Source organism: Hippopotamus amphibius, chromosome 11 (genome assembly GCF_030028045.1).
Source record: "Hippopotamus amphibius kiboko isolate mHipAmp2 chromosome 11, mHipAmp2.hap2, whole genome shotgun sequence".
NCBI classification, from domain to species: Eukaryota; Metazoa; Chordata; class Mammalia; order Artiodactyla; family Hippopotamidae; genus Hippopotamus; species Hippopotamus amphibius.
In genome coordinates, this window is record NC_080196.1 from 89,356,880 (window position 1) to 89,373,458 (window position 16,579).

The window sequence follows — 16,579 nt, forward strand, 5'->3', positions numbered from 1 at the left end:
AGCTTCTGACACTGACAACTTCTGACTTTGAAGCATTGAAGAAAATCCTAAAATCTACCATCAAACCGTAGGATGGCAAAAGGTGACAACAGGACACTGTTTCCATGGTTATTATCACCACATCATCAAAAAGATATGCATGAATGGTAAAGGCACAACATTTCAGCCTAGTAGATGCTCAGTAAATACTGGCTGGAAAGGTGAGTAACCTACTCTTCCTGGATAAGTAGATAGAGCTTGATATCATGCATGGTAACTGCTTTACTCCAAACACAGCTGAGAATGGTTATCAGAAGCAGGAAAGTAGCATAGGATGACCTAAGCAGACAGAGGTTTGCCAGCAAGGAGTGCGATGTGTCCGTGGAAGATGAGGGTAGGCAGGGCCCAGGGCTGCCCTGCATTCGCATCCCACACAGTCCTCCTTCCTCACTAGACCAGCGCAAAACACGTGAAAGGGGGCATGTGGAGAAGGGATGGCAGCTTTTCAAAAGGGGGGCAAATTCACAGCACCATTGTTTAGTTTTATATCAGAACCCAATTCAACTGATTACATTTATACAGAAGAGAGGCAGGAAAGACAAACATAAGACAGGGAAGACCTGGTTGTATGTATATACAGGAGAAGAAAATGCCAGGGTCCTAGTGGGTCACAGGCCAGCCCCAAGACTTCCAAAGGTCAGAAAAGCACATTGCCAGAAAGAGAAATGAGATGTCCAGTCTGGCCCCTCCAGGAAGGCAAAGATTCATAGAAAAACAACAAAGACACCATCAACAACCAAGGCCTCTGGCAAAGAGGAAAGGATCACGGTTTACCGAGTTGAGAGATGAGAAATTTGCTGGGATGCAGGAGATTCTGACCCAGCAGCACGCAGATCCCGGCACAGGAGAGGGTCACGCAACCTGGGTTGAATCCAGCCCCAAATCCTCTGCTCTGTGGTCTTGGGCAATTTCTTTACTTTTCAGAACCTTGCCTCCTTTATCCCTAAAACAAGGATAATAATGGCTTCCTTGGCAAGCTGGACAAGTTGATAAAAATATATGTAAAGTTATCACATGACCAAGCAATTCCACTCCTAGGTATACACACAAGAGCAATGAAAACACTTGTCCACATAAAAACCTGTATGCGAATGTTCATAGGCGCCCCAAAGTGGAAACAACCCAGATGTCCATCAATTGATGGCTGAATATCAAAATGTAGTAGATCCATACACGGGAGTGTGATTTGGCAATCAAAAGGAATGGAGCACTGGCACATGCTACAACATGGAAGTACTCTGAAAACATCATACTAAGTGAAAGAAGCCAGTCACCATGGACCACATATTGCATGATTCCATATTTGCGAAATATCCAGAACTAGCAAATCTACAGAGACAGAAAGTAGATTCGCGGTTGCCAGGAGCTGTAGGGGAAAATGGGGAGTGACTGCTAATAGGTATAAGGTTTCTTTTTAAGGTGATGGATGCGTACTACAAATGATTGTGGTGATGGTTGTACAATTCTGTGAATATACTAACAACTTTGAATTGTACATGTTTAATGGGTAAATCGCATGCTATGTGAAATACATACACGTATAAAATCCAGCCAGTGCCTAGCATATAAAAGGCATATAGAAGGCCCCTGGTAATTGTTAGCTGTAATAGAAGATCCTTTCTCTTTCTTAGTTATTTGCTATAAGGATGCAAGAGAGGCCAGCAACACAGGGACCTCAGTGCCCTCGCAGGTCCATCTTCCAACAGGCAGCAAGCTTCAGGTTTCCCTGGGTGGGCCATTCCCCAGGTGGAAGTGAGGGGGTTGGCCCAGCAGGGTGTGGATGCGCTGTGCAATGCCAGGGTACACTGCGGTGCCTCCTGGGCCCTGGGCAGGCAAGCCCTGCAGCTCAGGATGGTGAGGTGTGGGGCTTATAGAAGAGCTCACACCCGGCTGTCTTGGGATAATTCAGCCTCGGTTGCTAGCGCCACCCTCCCCTAGTGCCTGCTGTGGCTGGTATCCCATTGATAAATGTGTCTGTGGCCCTGCAGGAGATGTGCTCCAGTTGGGTGACTCGCTCCTGTGGGGCTAAAAGGTGTCGAGAGTGTTTACAAAGGCTATATGCCCCTTTCTGCTTCACTTCTGGTCTTTTCTTAGAAGACATGTCCTCCTTTCTGGCCCCCAATTCCGCTGACATGGGAAGAGTCTGGAATGGGACTTAAGATATGGGCAACCTTGGTTCCCGTGCCCAGGGCAGACATTCACACAGCCAAGTGATCTCAGGCCCACGGGAAGGCAGAGCTGAGAACTGTTCATCTTCACCACCCCACACATGGAGCCTGATACACTCTGATGGGACCTCCTTTACCAAGACAGGAGCTGGCAAGGAATCTTAGTGCCTCTCTACAAAGGAGCTGTTGTATCTCAATACAATCTGGGGGCATGTGGGATTGCACCAGGCCTTGCAGGACACACAGGGTCCATGGCCCTGACCCCCCTCTTAAAAATTATTATTAATTAATTAATTAATTTATTTATTTATTTATTGGCTGTGTTGGGTCTTCGTTGCTGCATGTGGGCTTTCTCTAGTTGTGGTGAGTGGGGGCTACTCTTAGTTGTGGTGCACGGGCTTCTCATTGCGGTGGCTTCTCTTGTTGCAAAGCACAGGCTCTAGGTGCACAGGCTTCAGTAGCTGTGGCACGTGGGCTCAATAGTTGTGGCTCACAGGCTCTAGAGCGCAGGCTCAGTAGTTGTGGCACATCAGCTTAGTTGCTCCGTGGCATGTGGGATCTTCCTGGCCCAGGGCTCAAACCCATGTCCCCTCCATTGGCAGGTGAATTCTTAACCACTGCACCACCAGGGAAGTCCCAGCCCTGACCCCTTTAATACTATAGTTCCCCCCCAGCGGGACAACACCAAACAAGCGCCCTGTAAACACTTTCCAAATGCCCCTGAGGAGGTACTGCTCCAGGGCTGGGTAAGGAAGTATCATCCCTGGGATCCCCAAGGTTTCTTCCAGCCCCATCAGTGGTGTGCTAGGAAAGCTTTAACAACCGGCTTTCCAGAACAAAAGAGGGATGTGGGGGGCCCTGATGTGTAGACTTTGCTGATTTCCATGGTGTAAATACTCCTACCATGGCCAATTTCAGTGATGGCTGTGTTGAACAACTGGTTACAAAATTCCTAAAATTTAACCACCAGCTCCGGTGGTCGCAAGCCAGTACAGGATGGCCCCAGTGTACCTGACGTCATGAGCCTTCCTGTACAGCTCTACTGCTAATTTAGAAGGTTCCTCGAATTAAGAACTCAATTGGAATATTCTTTCTAGGGTCATATTTTAGAACCAAATAATGATACTAATAAAAATCCTGATAGCATCCTGTGACCTGGACCAGGCTATGGAAAAATGAGAAATGTTTCCCAGAATGGCAAGGCTGCTGCGTGTAAGCCAGGAGGGCACGGGGCCAGGCACAGGGCAGCAGGAAGCTGCTTGCTCCTCTGCCCCACCTCGGCTTTGGTGGCAGTCCCTGCCCCACAGCCCCCACAGCTGGGGGGCTGAATGACTCTGGCTGGCCTCCTCCCTCCTAGGCTTTCCTGAACTGTGACAGAATCCTCTCCTCTGCCCAGCATCTCACCTTCAGAAAGCACCGGACAAGCTCCTCTGTCTCCAGGTGGTACAGACTTAATGTGCACCTCCTCCCAGGGGGCCTTGCGTTTCCAAAAGTGGCAACGAGAGGAAGAGGGCAATACTTAAACCGAAGAATCCCAGATGTGGACACAGGCGGGCAAGGCAGCCCTGCGAGGCCAGCACGGCAGAGAGAGCAGCTGTAATAAGAAACAAGGGGCGGAAACCCTGTTATCATGAGGGGGGGTTACCGGAGGGGGATGAGAAGAAGGCGACACAAGCAAGAAGCTGCAACCCCTAAAGGAGGCTTGCACGGAGAACTAGTCCCCAGATTGGGGGGCGGGGGGGAGCCTGAGGAGAGCAGGAGGGAGGGCTGCCAGGGGCTGGAGGTTCCTGGGAGCTAATGGCTTTGCTCACTCCTGATTGTGGGGATGCTTTCCCTGGCAAAACCTATCACACTGTACACTTTAAACTTCCCCCAGGCAATCTGTGGAGATGGGTATTTGGCTCCACCCAGAGACCCACCAGTTTGGAACAAATCACTGTGGCATTATGAAGAACCAGGGAAAGGGGATGTGGAGCAGGGTCGGAGGACAGGGTGGGGGGACAGGACCTCTCTGGTTGCCCACCTCCAGATGGCTCAGATTGCAGGGACCCAGGGAAGGGCAAGGGAGGAGGGGGGAAACGGTTATATAAGCGGGCTCAGCAAGCAGTCAGACTGCCCGGAATTGTCTGTTTGCAAGGATGAAGGTGATATAATTGGAATCAGAGCCTCAGCTGAACCAGGAAATGAGTGGAGATTTAAATACCAGGATGCAAAGTTTACCAAAGGGATAGGAGCGAGGGAGGGAGGAGAGGTGGAGAATGTGGGGAGGCAGCTTTGGAGAGAAAGGGGGAGGAAGGGTCAGGAGAGGGAGGAGGGGAGGTTGGGAGAAAGGCCAGGGAGGAGGGGAGGAGAGGAGAGGTGGGAAAAGGGTGGGGGAGGAGGAAAGAAGGAAGAGGGAGGGGCAGGCTGAGAATCAGGGGAGAAAAGGCACTGACACAGCAAAGCCAGGAGACCTTTGCACAGGGGGCTCCCTGAAAAGATTCCTGGAGGTCGCCAACACCTTTCAGGCAGCTGAGAGGGAAAGAGGAGCCTGGAGATATTTCTGGAGATAAGTGCAGCTTGGGCAAAGGCCAGAGGCAGGCCCAGAGGCTGGGCTGGGCAGAACCCAGGGTGCTGGGCAGGGCCTGTGCTGCTCCTGGCCATTAGGGTGCTCCCAGCAAGCAAGTCACAGTCAGCACTGACGTGGGAGCCCTCCTGGACAGCATCCCCTTTCCCCCTGGGGGGTTGTTTTCAAATAAGGATGGATCTAGGCTCATCCCTGGAGCTTAAGATGCTCAGATGCTGAGATGGAGCCTCAGAAAACTCTACAGGTGCCCAGTGAAGGTCCTAGGGTTTTATTTTATTCCCAAACAAATGTCACCTCTTCTTTCCTCCCTCATAAAGACGAAACCTTTCCCTCAAATATTTGTTAGACCATATGAAATTCCACCATTAGAAAGTCATTCCTTTGAGTACATCTGAGACTAGAAGAGTGAAGTTACTTGCACAGGGTCACAGGTGTCTGACTCCAGAGTCTATGCCCTTCCCACCTGACGGTAGCAGTGGGGTGCCCTTCGGGGTGAAGCACCCAGGAACAGTAGCAGTAAGACTCTAGGGCTTGGAGTTTTCTCATGCAGGGGAAACCTGGAGTAGGAAAGTAGGAAATAAGAAATGGTTGAGGTTTCAGAAACCTGCAGTGAACATTTTAGAGGTGTAAGTGCAAGGAGGTAGCCTAGCTTAGCAGGAACATTAGGTCAAAGGGAGCAGGACATATATAAGGGGGATGTTTTCCCAGCTTGAGAACCCAAGAGAGGGGAGATTTGGGGAAAGGCAGAGCTGCACAGACCTCAAGGTTCACCCACCCTAACGAACCCATTTTATAGTTGAGGATACTGAGGCACAGAGAGAGGAGGACTTGTCCATAGTACGTCTGGAACAGGTGGGCCAGACCACGGGTTCCCTTGCTCGCTGCCCTGTGCATTTTCTTCTCTGTAGCAGGGCCAGCTGCTCACAAATGCTGGCAAGTTAAAGGAAGCCAGGGTCAGAGCAGGAAGGCGAGTGGGCAGGCCAGCAGTGGCAAATGAGGAGGCGCTCCTGGAGAGATGCCAGAATGAGCCCCCAGGCTGGCGCCCTGGGAAACCGAGGCACTGGGACTTGTATGCTGTGTTTATCGAGGCCTGACGCTGTGATCCAAATGGTGGTGGCCTAGCACAGGCTGCACTCTGAGGGCAGGGCCTTCCACCCTTTTTGTCCTGCTCTCTGTCCTGTCCCACCGTCTCTGTGCTCAGTGACTGTGAACGTGCTCCTTGCCATGGCACCAGAGAATTATCAGAGTTGTTAAATGTCTCTGAAATTGTGTATAAAAAAAAGGGAGAGGGGAGCATTGGTGGGGGGAGGGCAGGACGCTTCAGCTAGACAAAGCCCTCAAAGGCAGGAGATGTTTCTCAGATGTTTCTCTCTGGAGTAGAGAGACTTCTTGGAGGAGAAGAGCTCGGAGAGGGAAGGCCACACAGTTCCGAGCAGGGGGTGAGGTGAGGGGTAGCATCCTCGGCAATGGCCTTGGGGCACTGCTGGGAACCCAGGTGGGAGGTGGCTGTCACAGGTGGAAGGAGGCCCAGAGGAGAACGCAAGGGGACAAGGGGGCAGCAGCCTCAGCTCCCGCGCAGAGGAACCCCAGCCAGCTGGCCCGGCCCTACCCTTAGTTTCCCAGTTTTGGACACCTGGACCGTGTGCCCCTAGAGGGAGGGCTCCTTCCCTTTCTAGAATTGGAAAGATCCAGAGGGGGCTTGAAAATGCCCATGAAGGTAAGTAAAAAGGCAGATGTGAAACTGTAAACAGTGCAATCACCGCTGCGTTGCACCAAAAACACACACAAGGAGAGCACGCAGGGAAGAGCGGGGGGACCACGGGCAAAGGATGGGTGGACGTGTGTCTGAGGCAGAGCCGGGACAAGCCAAGGAGGAGCCGGACCGCGACGGTGGATGTATGTTTTCTAAACGCTCTATACCAAGCATGCGTTCGTATTATCACAGACGCAAATAAATGTCACTTATTGAAAAAGGAAAAAATACTCTATTTTTAGAAAAGAACAAGAAGTGCCTTCTTGTTGGGAGAATGACTCAGCCACCTTTCCACATACACTTCTCTCGCCTCCCCCCGGGACTCAGGAACCTGATGGCCTCCCATTCCCCACATGTTCCGTGGGCCTCACTCACCAGCAGTGGGGATGGTTCTCAGAGAAACCCGTGGTGCTGAAGGGGCACAGACCACTCAGCCCCAAACTGCAGGCTGGAGGGATGGCCCCACTTCACAGACTGGAAGACTGAGGCACAGAGAGGTGAAGTGACTTGACTACAGGCGCACGGAAAGCAGTTGGTGGGAGCGACCACAGAGCCTTCATTTCAGCTTGTGATCTTTTGTATTCTATATTCTGTTTTACCGAGCTTATAATCACCCTCACCGTCCTCGCCATCACCAAATCACCCACGGGCACAGTATTATTGTCTCACCAGGACAAGTGCAATCATTTATTGTGGGTCTTTTACACACAGATCTTGGGCCCAACACAGTCCTATACCACACTGACCAGAGGGGGGATGCCCTGAGACTTCCTTGACCATGTCTGTACTTGCCGCCCACGCCCTGGCTGCCCTGTCCCTTCACCTGGTTTGAAGAGCAGCGCTCTAAAAGCCTCTCCGTTGCTGGCACCTCTTCTCCAGCCTGCAGTGCATTTTTAAGAGGCATGCTCTTTAGGGAGCTAATTACCTAATTAGTGCATCTAGAGGAAGGCTTAAGTTATGAGGCTGATAATAAGGCAAAACCCATGAAACAATTGTGCCAGGCGGCTCCTTGCTGTCAGGCTCGTTGTCTGCGTCAAATTATTAATTACGATTCTTAATCACTCCTTTTTCCCGTCAGAACCCCTGAGATTTCGTTTGCTTCATCGTCTGGCCCTCCTAGAATACACGACTCTGAATGCCTTTCTTCTCCAGGGTGGGTGCGGGGGACCGCCACCCCTAGCCACACAGCCGGAGAACACCTGTAGCCACCCGCCTGGCCGCCAAAGCCGGGGTCTACCTGTGCCAGCGGGTCCTGTCCTGGGCAGGGCGCGCTCGGACAGGAAGCCCAAGGAGGGGGTCCAGGATGGAGAAGGGGATGCTGGACGGGGCGGGGGGAAGCAGCACAGTACAGCTGTTATTAGTAACCTGATGGGGCTGTCAGGCGGGAGAGAAGTTAGGCCTATTTCATTGCTCCACGGACAGCACTAGGATCAACGGGCACGCTGTGTGAGGTTCGATTTGAGTTTCACAGAATAACTTTCTGACAATTAGAGCCGTGCCGAGGTCGGCGTGAGCTGTCCGGGGGGAAACCAGGCACTGCTGGCGGCTCATCAATCCCCTCCTGCGAGACACAAGGATGCCTCTCTTATGTGCACCCTTCCCTCCTAAACTGATCGTAGGTGTCTGGGTCTGTCTGTCTCCCCTACTCCCACCCCAAGGCTAAGACTGCGGCGGACTCACACCTGTGTCTCCCCACCCCCACCCAAGCCCCTCTCACCGCCCCGGGACAGGTGCTCACCGAACATAAGTGAATTTGAGTTCACACAGAAAACAAGCCCAGCTTCATCAAATCGTAAAAGTCCAACATGGATATGAAATGGAATATTTGGATCGGAGGACATGTCAACAGGGACTTAGCTTTACTTTTCTCCAAGGAGTAGAATAAATTTATATAGCATTTGTGAAATTAACAGTTATTTTCAGGATTAAAAAGTCAATATGAAACTTCAAAAGAGTCCTTGGACGGCATTTTTCCCCTTTTCTAAATATTTGGTACCCCAAGGTGAGCTACCACCCAGGACTGCTGTGATCCTGTCGTGACTGTCCAGGGGAGGGAGGCAGAGAGGGGAAGCCCTGGGTGGGGGTTGGCAGGAAGGGGGTACAGGAGGTGTGCTCTGTTTAACCTCAGATGTGACAGATGAGGAGGGGGCCTTCTTGCGGATGGACTTCCCACGCTCATTCACTTTTAGACCAACCTTGTCAAAACAGAAAACAATATATATATATGTATGTATGTGTGTATGTGTGTGTGTGTATATATATATATATATATATATATATATATATATAACAAAAGAAACTCAGGCATAGTCAATCAAGAAAAAGAGAGGAAACACAAATACACAATTTTTCTTGGTAGGCAAGTTAGCAATTTGGGGCCCTAAAATTATTAGGTACATTCTCTTCTAACCAGCAATTCTACTTCTCATTGTTTATCCTAATAGTTAAGTATGTGCAATGGTTTTATTACTTAATATTAATCTTGGTATTGTTAGGCTGTGGAAGAAATTTTAAATGTCCAACGAGAAAAGGTTAAATAAAATATGTGATTGTACATTTATACAATGACATGACGTGTAATCATTAAAATAGTACGGATAAGTATTTTACTGACATGGAAATATGCTATGTGGTGACATGTACAAATAGTGTTGCACAGAAAGATTCCAATTTGTTTAATAAAATATATGTTCACAGAAAACTATCTGGGGTGATATAAATTTATAGTAATAACATGCAGTGGGAGAATTACAATAGTTTGATTTTCTTTCCCTTATTTTCTTTCTTCCTCCCTTCCTCCACACCCCCCCACCCCGGTCTCGCTCACTCTCTCAACAATAATGGACATGTGTTACATTTAAAATTAAAAAGTTTAAGATTATGTACGCTTTTTCCAGGAAAAGAACATCATTATAGATGATTGAGAAAAAAATGTTTGGGAAATGTATGTGCAGAAACCTGTCGTGTGTGTGTTTGTATACACTGAGAGAAAAAGGGAAATACTCAGAATACCAAACAGAGAATTAAGTATCCTCTGTTTCTTATCCGTTTCTAAGTAGTGGGACTTAGAAGATCTCCCCCATCTTTCTGTTGTTTATGTAATATACACACATAAAATTTTACAATAAAATTTTACACAAAATGTAATAATGTAATAATTGTGTGATTTCGCAAATGCTAAATGGGTTTAGTGCTTTGGGTTTTAGGGAAGGTGACAGGAAGTGTCCGTGCAGACGACACGTGGCCCACACACGTGGACACCTGACCCTGAGTGTCCATTAGGTGAAAATCTGCACCCACAAAACCAGGAAGCTGATAGGCTGGTATTCCTCGAGTAATCCTTGAAGGTGTGCTTCCTGTAGTCCTGTGACTGGGCATTTTGTTGTGGACAGGAGTGTGACATAAGAGGAAAGGCCCTGGACCTGCTGGCCAGTGGACCCATCTGTGACACCAACTAACCGCAGTGGTCCTTTCCAAGCCTCAGTTTTCTCATTTGCTAAGTGGAGATAATCCTCTCTGATCTGCTTCTCTTCCCAGGGCTGTGGATGGACATGGAAAAGCAAAAATCCCCAGATGCAAGGAAGAGCGCTCAAGGTTAGTCGTTGGGAAAGCCAGAGACAAGGCAAGAAGATAACTCGACAGGGGATAATTGAGGTTAAATTGGTTTCAGAACCAGGTTGGACTGGAGCGCCCCTCTGGAACTCACTCTGTCCCACAGGGCTGGTAGGAGGCAAGGGGCAGGAAGTGCCGCAGCTCACCTTCAATCGGGGGCTACCTCATGACCTAGGGTGCGGCTATTTTCACTTGGCTCAAAGTCAAGGGGCAAGCCATGCAAATCCACAGGTCTAGGATTTCTCCCAGAATCTCAGAAACAGAACATACGCAAATGATGAACTCATCTTATCCTCAAACCCAGCCCTCAACACAGATTCTGTCTCAAGTTGCATTTTGGCTGCTGGTGGTGTAAACACAGCCCCAGCGATATCAGGACAACCTGCTCTGCCGGCTCCCTCTGCAAGTTGTGCTCCCGTCCCGTCATTAGGGGCCGTACCAGAAAGTAGGCTGCTCACCAGTGTACGGGGTGGTGTGGAAACGTTGCCAGGCCAAGCCCCTTCGCTCTGGGTCTCTGTTTACTTGTCTGTAAAGTGAGGGTTCTGTTGTCCCATGAAAGGCCCTTTCTACTTTTGAGATCCTGAGCTCCATCACCTGGCGATCTAAAGGCAGTAATTCTGTCCTTGACGGTAGTCATCATAGTCCTGGGATTGATCTCATACAGGTGGGTCTGGTGGTAAACTTACAGGTGGCAGGAATATTGGGCAGGAAAGGAGCTCAAGAAAAAAGGAGCTCAGGAAAAGTAGCTCGTCCTCTATCGGGGAGGACGTGGGGCAACTAGAAACTGATGGACAACTGGGAGAGTGAAAATGGGTACGACCTCTCCGGAACACAATTTGGCATCATTTTATAAAGTTGAACATGAACAGGCCCTCTGACCCAGCAATCCCACCCCTAGAGGTAGAGCACAGAGAAACTCCTGGACACATGCTCCAGGAGACACGTGACAGCATGTTCTCAGAAACATTGCTATTAATAGAAAAACCTGCAAACATCTTCAGTGTCACCTACCCGAAACTGGATAAATAGGTTGCGGTGTATTCATACCACAGAATACTATTCAGTGGTGAAAATGCATGAACTACAGCCAGCTGCATCCACGGGGATGCATCATAGAAACATAATATTGAGTGAGAGAAGCAATCGCAGAAGACTTACAGTCTGATTTCATTTATGTAAAGTTCAAATACTCGCAAAACTACCAATAACTTCTTTTCTAAGTTGTGGACAAATATATATAACATAAAATTGGCCACTTTAACCATTTCTGAGTGTACAGTTCAGTGGCATTAGGTACATTCACAATATTGTGCAAACGTCACCACTATTTCTAAAACCTTTTCATCACCCCAAAAAGAAACTCTGTACGCATTAAGCAATAACGCCCTATTCCCCGCTCCACGCAGCCCCTGGGAACCCCTAATCTACTCTCTGAGTTTATGAACTTGCTTATTCTAGGTGTTTCATGTAAGTGGATTCCTACAGTATTTGTCATTGGTTTGTCTCATGTAGTGTAATATCTTCAAGGTTCGTGCATGCTAAGCATGCATTAGAACTTCATTCTTTGTATTGCTGAAATATATATACGAAATGTGTATATACACACACATATACACAGACATATACACAAACAAAACAATCCAAATGTATATATTTTACCAGTGCATCTGTTAATGGACACTTCGTTGCTTCCCTCTTTCAGCTGTTGGAAATAATGCTATCAACATTTATGCACAAGTATCTGTTTGAGTCCCCGTTTTCAATTCTTTTGGATATATACCAAGGAGCAGAATTGCTGCGTCATACGGTAATTCTACCTTTAACTTTTTGAGGAACTGCAACAATTTGTCGAGTCCTATATAAGCAGGAAGACCATCGGGAAAGCAAGGCAATGATGCACCCACAATTCAGGATAATGTTTGCTTCTGGGAGAAAAGAAGGGGATGCCGCAGGGGAGAGAGACCAAGGAGACTTAATCCTTTGGGTCACATTCTATTTCTGAAACTGAGAGATGAGTTCACAGGAGTTTACTTTATTCCTCTTTACAACCTACATACATATGAGAGAGATTCTTCGGCGTGTATCAAATGCTACATTACATAAAAAGAAAAATGTAAAGAAAAGAGTCCACCGCCCTGCACCCTGATTGGACAGCTGCACAGACCCTGGCGTCCTAGTTCCTGGCAGGCCGGAGACCCCCGCCGTGGTCAAGGAGCAGTCAGGCTCAGAAGTCCGGTGTCTGCACGATCCCTGCTGCCTCTCCCACTAGGCGGCAAGCTCCTTGAGGGCAGCAATAGAGGCTAGTTTATCGTTGGACTCTGGCAAACAGTGCCTGCTCTACGTGTTTGTTCAAGGAATAAATGAAAATATGAAGATTTCTCAGTAGCTTCTTCCCAGAAGCTCACAGCGGTGGCTTTCATAAAGCCTCCCTTCTATCCACACCAACTGTTTCCAGACACGATCCTGAGGCTGCCTCCTCCCTTCAGTCCTGAGGGCACGTGGAAGGAGAGGTCGTCAGGCCCGAAGTCAGCTCTGCCCCAGTCTCTGGGGAGTCTGCTGCTTCTCTCACTGGCCCCGCAGTCTCTAAGGCAGCTCACTGGAGCCGGCCAGGGGCAGAGCCTCGGCTGGCTCGTGGGCCGCTCCCTCGGGGCCAGCGCCTCTCCTAATTCCTGCCACTTGCCAGAGCCTCGGAGGGTCCCTGCTCCGACCCCTCACCTCTGCTGCTGTCCTGCGCGTACCACCTTCGGTCCTAGCCCATCAAGTGAGCCCCTTACGTGCCCACGGACCTCTCACTGCCTGATGCGTTGCTGTGACACAGTGAGAAGCTGACGGTGCTGGGGGATGGACGGCAGAGACCCAGCGGCCTCGGTGCCTCTAGGTCTGCTTTTACCCTGCCCCTCCCTCCTGCTCTCCACCCCAGGCAGGGCACTCAGCCTGCCTGTCAGGTGGAACCAATTCTTCTAACACAAGCAACCACCCTTGGCCAGGGGCCCTCACACATATAGCTCTGCCAGTTCTCCTCCCAGCCCGCGTCCTTGCGCGTGCCCACCCAGAGGTCCCAGGCCCCAGACATTCAGAGGCTGCCTCACAGAGATGGCCCAGCAAGCACTCGGAGACCCAGGCAGGACCCAGGGCCAGGTCTGCGGTATAAAACCACACCCATCGGAGCTCCACAGTCCGTGGAGGAGGGCTGGGATGGAGGGTCCCAGGGGTGTGGCCATTCCCCCAGAGATCCTTGCAGATGCAACAGGATGGACACACACCTGCTAGTGGCTTCCCACGGGACACAGCCTCTGCCAGCACTGGCAGGTCGCCTTCTTCTAGTCTTGGTGCCTCAAAATTCCCTCCCACAGGGCATCACCTTATCTATCACCACCCTGCCCGGGACTTCTCTTCATATCCACAGAGCCTTAGCTTTGGTGAGACAACACATGTCTCACCAAAACCTCACTTTAATCCTGATACTCCCAGCTCAAATGCCTTCAATGTCTGCTATCATCTCCTCGATTCGGCTATTTGTTCACTTATGAACAACAGTGAGCCGGTCCTAGGCACAGGCAGTGCTGGGAACAGGGACATGAAGAATGAAGACCAGGAAAACACAGCCCACACTCCTCAGCCTGTCCCTCGAAGCCCTCCACCATAGGGTCCCTACCTACATGTTTGGGTGAATCCTGTCTCTCCCCTAATCCAGCCAAACTGAAATGCTGACTTTCTGAGGATACCTGAACCTGCCACCACTGTGTGTTTCCCTCTGTCATTCTTTATCTGTTGCTGTTGAAATCCTTCAAGGCCCCGTTCAGGTGACACCTCCTCCAGTAAGCCTTCCTGGTTTAACCCTACCAGATGCTCACATCTGAACAGAGAAAGCACAGGGCCTGCATCACTCAGTCCCTCCAGTTCTTCCCCAGTCACGTCGGGAGAGGAGGTCTGAACTGCCCCAAAGGGTGTTACATTCTTCAAGGGCAGCAGCTCTACTTTCTAATTATTTTGCATCCCCCACGGCACTCAGCGTACCCCTGGGCACCCGAGCAAAAAGCTGTGACCAGGGAAAGAACTTCACTTTTACCTTTGTGAAGGTTCCAGTGATGTAACTGGCCTGGAGAGGGGTTAGAGCTATGGATCTAGCCAGCAGCCTCCCCTCACTCTAAGGATCCAACAGCCATAGAAACTGCAAGTACATTTTTGAGAAAAATAGGCTATACCAGAACATACCAGTCTCTTCATGGACAAAGCAATTTTCCAGCTCTTTATAAATCACAAGTCTTTCCTTAGCATTATCTGAAATGCAGGTGCTTCAAAAGTGAAGAGAGTGTCTTAGAGGCAGGACTAAACAGTACCCACAACAGAGGTCAGGAGATGAAAGGTAAGGAGAGGGACTTCCCTGGTGATCCCTGGTCAGGGAAGATCCCACATGCCACGGAGCAACTAAGCCCGTATGCCACACCTACTGAGCCCGTGCACCTAGAGCCCGAGCTCTGCAGCAAGAGAAGCCATCTCAATGAGAAGTCCACATGCCACAACTAGAGAAAGCCCGCATGCAACAACGAAGACCCAACGCAGCCAAAAAATAATAAATAAATAAATAAATAAATTTTAAAAAAAGGTAAGGAGAGGGAATAACGAGTGCCCAGCTAATAAACAAGAGGACCGTCCAGTCCCCCAGTTTCTTCCGTATTGAGAGGCAGTCTGCCATGGTGGGTAAGGGCATAGATGTCAGAAGGAGATTCATGGGTTCCAATTCTAGCTCAGCCACTTTCCCACTGTGTGGTCGTAGGCAAGTTACTTGATCTCTCTGGTCTCATTTTCTCATCTATGGAACGAAAATAATAAATAATTCCTTACTGAACGGTTGTGAGGTTCAACAAGTTAACAGAAACAAAGCACTTAGAACAGGGCCTGGACCTCTGATCATCTGCCCTGAGTCAGAGGCAGCTCTTACTGTACAGCAAAATATCTCACTCATTTCAGCCCACGAAACATTGTCTGTGGATGGAGACTTTGTGACATTTAATGAGCTGTCCAAGTAGAATGAATCTTTAGCAAAACAGACCAAAATGTTCCTCGAGAAGGCACTACCAATTTATATTCCTTCCCTTCTTCCTTTCTTTCTTTCTTTCCTTCTTTCCTTCTTTCTTTCTTTCTTTCTCTTTCCTTCTTTCTTTCCTTCTTTCTTTCTTTCCTTCCTTCCTTCCTTCCTTCCTTCCTTCCTTCCTTCCTTCCTTCCTTCCTTCCTTCCTTTCCTTCCTTCCTTTCTTTCTTCTTTGTGAAATTGATGAGTTAAAAAAAAAAAAAAGATGGTATCTTGGAGCTTTATCTTGAGTTTTTTCCCTAGTGTTGAGATTCAACATTGCCTCCCATGTGAATTGGCCATCTGCCATGTGTGGTCCTACATTTGGGAACTGTCAGTTCCTTTTTTCCCTTTTATGCTACTTAGAGGTATGTTTTTCTCTTAAGGTTTATGGAAGCTCTTTTTATAGGGTTAATTATTAACTTTTTTGACATATGTTTTACAAATACATACATATGTTTTTAAACTTTTAAAATAGTAAAATGTTCACTAAGAGGTCTAAAATATTTAGTCTTTGCCTAATCATTCCTCTTTTAGCATTTTATCCTAAAAAAATCAGACTTTTTGGAACCAGGATGTTCATTCTAGTGCTATTTATAATAAGAAGAATTGGAAACTACCCAAATATATAGCTCTTAGGGTACATTAATATGAATGAATAATATGAAGCTATTAAAATGAGATTTTCTATGAATGACTAGGAAGTGCTCACAGCTAAAATGCTAAATAATAAGAGCAGTATAATGTCCAGAATAAGCCAATTTGGGTAAATTAAAAATATATACATATGCTTTAACAGAGGTTGCAAGAAGATATACCAAAATATTGACAGCATTCACCGGAGTTATTTCTGAGTGATAGATTTAATGATGCTTTATCCTTCTTCATACTTTGCCAATTTTCAAGATTTTCTATAGTAAATGTATCTTTTAATGTATTTTTAAAATAAAGATTTACTTTTATCATGCCAGGTTTTCAAAATCCAGATGCCTCCCACCCTCCCTATGCCATCCTTCTAGGTCATCACCAATCATCGAGTTGATCGAGAGGGAGGAGATATGGGGATATATATATAAATACAGCTGATTCGCTTTGTTGTACAGCGGAAACTGCACAACATTGTAAAGCTATTATACTCCAATAAAGATCAAAAGAAAAAAAATCCCGATGCCTCCTTCAGAGGCTTGTTAAAACCCAGATCACTGGGTCCGACCCCCAGAGTGTCTGATTCAGGAGGTCTGGGGCGGGGGCCTGAGATCCTGCATTTCTAACAAGTTCCCAGGTGATGATGCTGCCGGTCCAGGGACCACACTTTGAGAACCACGGCTTTGTACTAAAGGGTATTTTTTTTCCTCCCATTGCCTCATTGT

At 48.3% G+C, this 16,579-nt stretch overlaps 1 protein-coding gene across 9 annotated transcripts in view; it reads right to left on the reverse strand.

The window, feature by feature from the left end:
• ZBTB7C (zinc finger and BTB domain containing 7C) overlaps window positions 1-16,579 on the reverse strand; it is a 353,420-nt gene that overhangs the window by 72,208 nt on the left and 264,633 nt on the right. The window contains exon 2 of one of the 9 annotated variants that reach the window (XM_057698334.1): window positions 814-1,016. The exons of 7 other annotated variants lie outside the window; for them this stretch is intronic. The gene's annotated coding sequence lies outside the window, so the exon portion shown is untranslated. Of the gene's footprint in view, window positions 1-813; window positions 1,017-16,579 lie in introns of those variants that run through there. One more of the 9 variants, XM_057698338.1, reaches the window with a different exon arrangement.